The following is a 6824-nucleotide window of genomic DNA, read 5'->3' as shown; positions in this document are numbered from 1 at the left end:
TGCTTGAGTGATGATGCCAAGGGTTGCTCACCTCTATTTTGTCATGTTAAATATACCATTTTCTACAATTTCTGCAAGTTAGAGGGTGTAACACAACACATGAGTAAGCTGTTGATAAATAAATGATACACTCACTTTCTTCGGATGGGGTTATTGCTAATAACTTAATAAATGAAATCCATTTATTATGTTTTTGCAATATGTGGCATAAAGGTTAGATCCCCACCTTTGATGATGCATATCAACTGTTAATATTTGTCTTTTCTTGATAAAATTAGTCACCTATCACATATTATGTATGATGCTGTAACAGAACTATTTATTGTTAATTGTGTTTTCAAATTCGTCATTTAGATATTAAATGACAGATTTCAATCAAAGATACGTGTTGGGTTTTGTTTTGATTTACTACATCATCAAACAGAGCTCATAAAGTGAGTGTAAGATATATACCTTGGTTATATGGAGCTAATGCTACGGAGCTTGCATAAAAATCTTTATCGTCGTTCTTGAGATTTTCCTGACATAAACTCGCCGTATTTGGACAACCCGAAAATTACTTAAGCGGGCATGCGTTTCTTATTTGTTGTTTAAATCTAAATATTGTAACATAATATCTTTCCTGAGCATCTATGCATGGGGTAGGAGGCAAAATGTATGGAAATAATTCTATAGTTAAAATATAATGGACTATCCACATTAACTGCTTTTTGCCGTGAAATCGTCATATCTGGAAAATCCGGAAATCACGTACACGACAATAAGTTTCTTACTTGTTGTTTAAATCTAAATATGATAATATATTAATTTCGATTATCTAAGCTAGAAGTAAGAATAGATATTCTTAAGTTTTTATACCATTTATGAGGTTTAAGTTTATGAAATTACAGTCCAGTGGCTATATGACCAGATGGACAAGGCACTTGAACGACTGGCCCACTAGAATCAAGAAAATTGCGTACATCTTTTTCGATCTTATGGTTTTCTTGGAAATATATGGGCGTTTTTTATCTTTTCGCTTCCATTGCTTATTATCAGCCCTTCTCTGTGGCTCAAACATGTGCACCCAGGTTTCGTCACCTGTTAGCAAGTAAGAAATAGCACGACTATCACAGCCTTTGTGTGTTTCCAAAAGTTCCTATTTTATATTTCTTTTTACATATGTCTTAGCATAGAGGTTCCTCTATAGATACATTAAAAATCAATTAATTTTTCAGTAAGAGGAAGAAATAAAATATATAATGTTACAAATCAGCATTTTAACATGACATCAAGAATTTGAATTCACCATAAATCTTATATTTCGACACTTCATGCCATTTCCTACTTGAGGCAAACTCAACAATTATGTATTGAAAGAAATTAAATCCATACTTATTAAGCATGAAAATGAACTTTTGTATTCTGCATCTACATCTACGGTGTACTGCCCAACAATCAATTCTGATTATGACTCGGAAGACCTTGTCCGGGGCAGACTGTTATAAAAGATGAGTAAGCTCATTAGGTGCAAAGTTATAAAGAACTACAATTTTGTGCTTCCGTGAAATCTACTCGTACCTTTTCATTTGATGTTTCTTAAAATTTTTATATTTGTATACATTATCTATATATCTATCTGTCGATACAGTCACATCCTTTTCATAGACCTAGTCACTTTTGTAAGCGTCAAGCTATAAAAGATTAAGTATACTGGCACGCGAGTAGTCCCCGGACAGCAGTAGTCCCCGGACACCCTCCCGCAACGCTCTATTTTCGCGATTCATCTATACATATTTTTGTGCCTAATCATACAGACGCTTGTTTTGGAGAAGTTTCTCAAGTTAATTTTTTTCACAGGTAATCATATGAGTATAATAATCGTGGAAATCCTACCGCATAGTTACTTGTTTACATTCTCACTGGCGGGGCTTCCGTTTTTATTGCGCATGCGCAAGAGAGGCCTGTCTGGAGGGTTTTAAAATTAAGGCTACATGTCTTTACTTCACGACTAGAAGACGATTCATACATTTTCAACAATTTAAGAAAACTAATTTTCTTTGTGACAACAATACTAATTTGCCAAAATATTTCATAATTTGTTCGATTAGCCAGTTATTGTAAAATTAATATCTGTGTCTTAAGCATAATTATTCTATTTTCTGTTGTCGCAATTTGCCGTGTGGCTGGGACAAATAAATTTGACGCAAACTTGTGATCCTTTTACAGTTATATAAAATATAATTTGTCTTTTTCATAACTCCAGCTCATATGGGCAGTTCCCGATAAATATTTTCATGAAAAAATGGTGTCCGGGCATTACTATAGAGCATGTTGAAATTTGACGTTCTACAGACCCCTTTTCGGGCCTCGCTAATTCCCCGCGAACGTGACGTCATGTCACAGGAAAAACCTATACTGTTAATACCGGATCTAAGGTATGTATATATGTTTTTATTCTTAATATTGTTTAAGCTTTTGAGGACGAAATATATGCGATTTCTGTCCGGGGACTACTCGCGTGCCAGTAAACGTAATTTGAACCAGTTAAAAAAAAAACAAATAAAAGATTATGGAAAATGTGTTACTGAGTGGAATGGGAAATATCACTATATGTCAAATAGCAACATGTTGAGCATACTAATTGAAAAGAGATTAAGAGAATGAGAGATTCGGCGTTGAATTCAGAGAGCGTCGCCCACGTACAACACAACTCCTCCACTGAAAGATGATCTAGCTGAACCCCTTGCTGCAGGTCAGCAGTCAGACCTTATTCTCCTTGATTATAGCAAGGTTTTTTCAAAAAGATAGCCAAACACAAACTTCCTGAGCTTGGTATCGGAGGCTGCACTCTTGGTTGGATTCGCTCCTCCTTCTAATGTTGTTTTTCTTGATGGCGAGAAATCTGTTGAAGTTACTGTAACATCTGGTGTGCCCAAGGGTCAGTCCTATTCTGTTTTACTTTTTTTACTGTATATAGATGACTTACCTGATAATGTAAAATCCCAAATCCAGATCGAACTCTTTCCTGATGAAACAGATGTTTATACCGTAGACCGATAAAATGGGGTTTCTTTTAACACGCATATTAACAAAATCTACGCATTAGCAAACAGACCTGCTTCATAAAACATTTACTTTTTATAATGATCAAAATTAATAGACTTTATATCTATTTCTTACGGAAAAAATCATATTTCAGGTTTCAAGCAAAAGCAAAATCCAATGCATGTAACTTAAACTTTCGCGAAAAATTGCAATAAAATAATGACAGGGTCTGAATCTGGGCATGTAAATAAACAGGGGGTGAACTTAGTATATTGTCCATAGGATATCTTTCTTAAAACTGAACATTTCTTAGTGAAACTTTGTAAAACATTTGGTATTAGACCCTGTTTGATAATAACACTGTAAAATGGGAAAATATGAAACATTCATCTATAGATCAGTTTGTTTGTTTGTTTGTTTGTTTGTTTTGAGTTTAACGCCATTTTTCAACAGTATTTCAGTCATGTAACGGTGGGCAGTTAACTTAACTAGTGTTCCTGGATTCTGTACCAGTACAAACCTGTTCTCCGCATGTAACTGTCACCTTCCCCACATGAATTGTCAGAGGTGGAGGGCGAATGATTTCAGACACAATGTTTTATCAAATCGACACGGAGAACATACGCCCCGCCTCTATAGATCAGAGACCACCAATTCAAAAATGTACAGGAACGTACTGGGAATAAGGTAAGTGAATACCTGGGACCATAAGGTAATGTTTGTCCGTTCTGATTGGCCAGTCATGGAAATAAACCCAAGAAGTGATTACTTCTTTTAAAAATTGAAAGTTTTTACTGCATTTACAGTACTTTATTGTACCTTTTGACAAACTTTGCTACAGTCACTATTCATATGTTTTTCGTTCGATGTTTTGGTGGAACTAATGTAGTTCTTGAAAAAATGTGATTAGATATACGTGTTTTTTTTTTACTTATGGAAGGCCATAAAAAGCCATATTGTTATAATGTTAGTCTAGGGGAAGACAATTTCTGGTCTCTAACCTGTTAGCGTTTTTTTTTTTTCCCAAGCGTTTTTCTGATTTATCATTATCAGCGGATGCTTATAGAAAGAGGCGGTATGAGAATTTCTGGTCTCTATCCTATTGGATTTTGATTATGATCAGGAACCTCCAATTCAAAAAGTACAAGGGAACTTACTGGGAATGAGGTTAAGTGTATACCTGGGAATAAGGTAGCGTGATTTGGTCAGTCATGTAAACAGACCTAAGAAGTGATTATTTTTTCAAGGTTGAGATTTTTTACTGCATTTATAGTATTTTATTGTACACTTTGACAAAATTTGCTACATTTTAACTTAAAATGTAGCAAATTTTGTCAAAATGTACAATAAAATTTTTAAGTGTATTGAAAAAAAAGTTTTATCAACCGAATTTATTTATTTATTTACAAGTCGGTATAATAAACAGACAACATAAGCTCTGAAGAGCTTTTGAAACCTACTACACAAAGTTTAAACCACATACATGGCCTATATGATATTATAAATAAAACATAAAAGTTACTTACTCTGACATACAAGGTTATAAAACTCTACACAAACAAATAAATATCTTATGTGTATAATATAACGCTAGATATCATGGCTTATTAAAAAAGTTAAGACGTAAAAATTGAGATACTGTTCTGTGATATATGTTCACCTTTTGCTAAAAGGAAGAACTACCCCGACAAGCAAGTTGGTCCACAGGCTAGATGTCATGGCTTATTAAAAAAGTTAAGACGTAAAAATAGAGATACTGTTCTGTGATGTATGTTCACCTTTTGCTAAAAAGAAGAACTACCCAGACAAGCAAGTTGGTCCACAGGCAGTACATTTGCATTGTGGCCCCTCCCAGCTGGAGATTAAGGACTGGAATTGACCGTAGGAGGTACACTTCCTAAAATTGTCTGGCAGGGATTTTCACAGTTTGGCAGCAGAATAAGGGCTGAAATTACCATGTTTTACAATATTGAAACATAGTAAAACAGCTGTATTTCTATATCTAAAACCTATTTCAGAGTTTCTGACACGTATCAGGGCGTGTAAATACAGAGGACCTTGCTTGTTTACTATTTTAAAACTTCTACTGCAACAGATCTCATTCGTCGTACTTGGGGCGATGGAAGTCCTGATTTTAGCAATATATCTTCATAAAAACTTTGATGGTCATCAAAAATAAAATGTAAAGCTCTCTTTTGCATTTTTCGATTTTCTTGATATTTGTTTCATTAGTAACATGCCAAGTTAAAGGGCAATAATTGAAATTTGATATAATAAAAGACTGATACATTGTCATTCAACCAAGTTTACAAAAATATTTGCCAAAACGTTTCATAACATTCAATTGTCTAGATGCTCTTTTACAAATATTTGACACGTGAGTGTTAAAATTTAACATAAAATCGATGGTTACACCAAGTAATTTTACTTCATCTTCGCATTTAATTTGCACATCACAGAAGTTGAAAGTTAATTCAAGCTTGTGAGTATCTTTACCAAAAGCAATAGCTTGAAACTTTTCAGGATTTGCGTTCATGTGCTTAGCAGCGAACGAGTCAATAAGTATGATGCTTTGCTCTTCTAGTGTTTTAACAAGGTCAGATGGTGAATCTCTAACATATGATAAAGTATTGTCATCCGCGTAATTGTACAAAGTACATTTAGTGATAAGATAGAAAATATCATTGATAAAAACATTAAAAAACACAGAACCTAAAATTGAGCCCGAGGGTTAGAAATACAATAAGACGAGCCTAATTTAACACAGTGCTTTCTATCTGACAAGTAAGATAAGATAAGATAAGATCATGTACTAACTTTAGCCAATTTAAAAATCTTATTCACTTATTCAGTCATGGAATGGCACAGTTTGTAAATGTTCCTCCTGCTCGGCCGGGGGGGGGGGGGGGGGGGGCGTGTGTGTGGGGGGGCCGGGGGGTCCATAACGCAGACGCAGCATAAAGTTAAGTGCATGCTTGGCACAGTGTATTCTCAAGCTTAAGTTTGCTTTTGTTCTTTTTCATTTTATCTTTTTGTTCTGCTGCTTTATATTCAAGCGTTGAGTTTCGTTTTGCTTTTGTAAGTCTGCCTACTGCTATTGTGTTTACTGTATGTAGTTTGATTTTGTCTTCCAGAATTTGCTTTATCTAATTGTTTGTGTGTAATTAAGTCCTGCTTTTGTTTGTATTTAGATGTTGTATTTTGCTGAAGTTCATGTTGTGTTCAGTTTTGTGATTATTGTGATTACATCCCTTTGATAGAAACAATATAACATGTGTCTGTGTACCAAATTAACTTGAATGTGAAGTACCTTGTTGCTTGCAACCCAGCCTATCTGTTGGAAAATCTAATGATAGAGTTTATATGTCATGTTTATATGTTAATTCTTAATTAAACCAAGTTACTTTTAACCATAATACAAATCTGTATTTCTTTGCTATTCATTTAATGATTATTGAGTTACTTAAAAAAGATGCTAATCAGGTCATTTTCAAATCTGATTTGAGTGATATTCTGATTTTTTAAGATAGGTTTCAACTATGGCACCTTTGCCCCATATTCCTGGTCAACTTGTAACTAATTCATCAAAATTGGTAAATATTCTGTATAAATAAATGACTTAAATTTATTTGTATAAAAAATATTTACAAAGAGCTATAAAAATAAAAAGTATTTTATACTTCTTTGGTCAAGGTTCATACAGTCCACATTTCACATACCCCTTTCAGGGCCTCACTTATTGTGCGTTTGCTTACTAAATATAAATTTGAATTGTGTAAAGTTTTCAGCAAATGTTA

Source organism: Mercenaria mercenaria, chromosome 14 (genome assembly GCF_021730395.1).
Source record: "Mercenaria mercenaria strain notata chromosome 14, MADL_Memer_1, whole genome shotgun sequence".
Lineage (NCBI taxonomy): Eukaryota > Metazoa > Mollusca > Bivalvia > Venerida > Veneridae > Mercenaria > Mercenaria mercenaria.
This window is presented reverse-complemented; position numbering follows the sequence as displayed.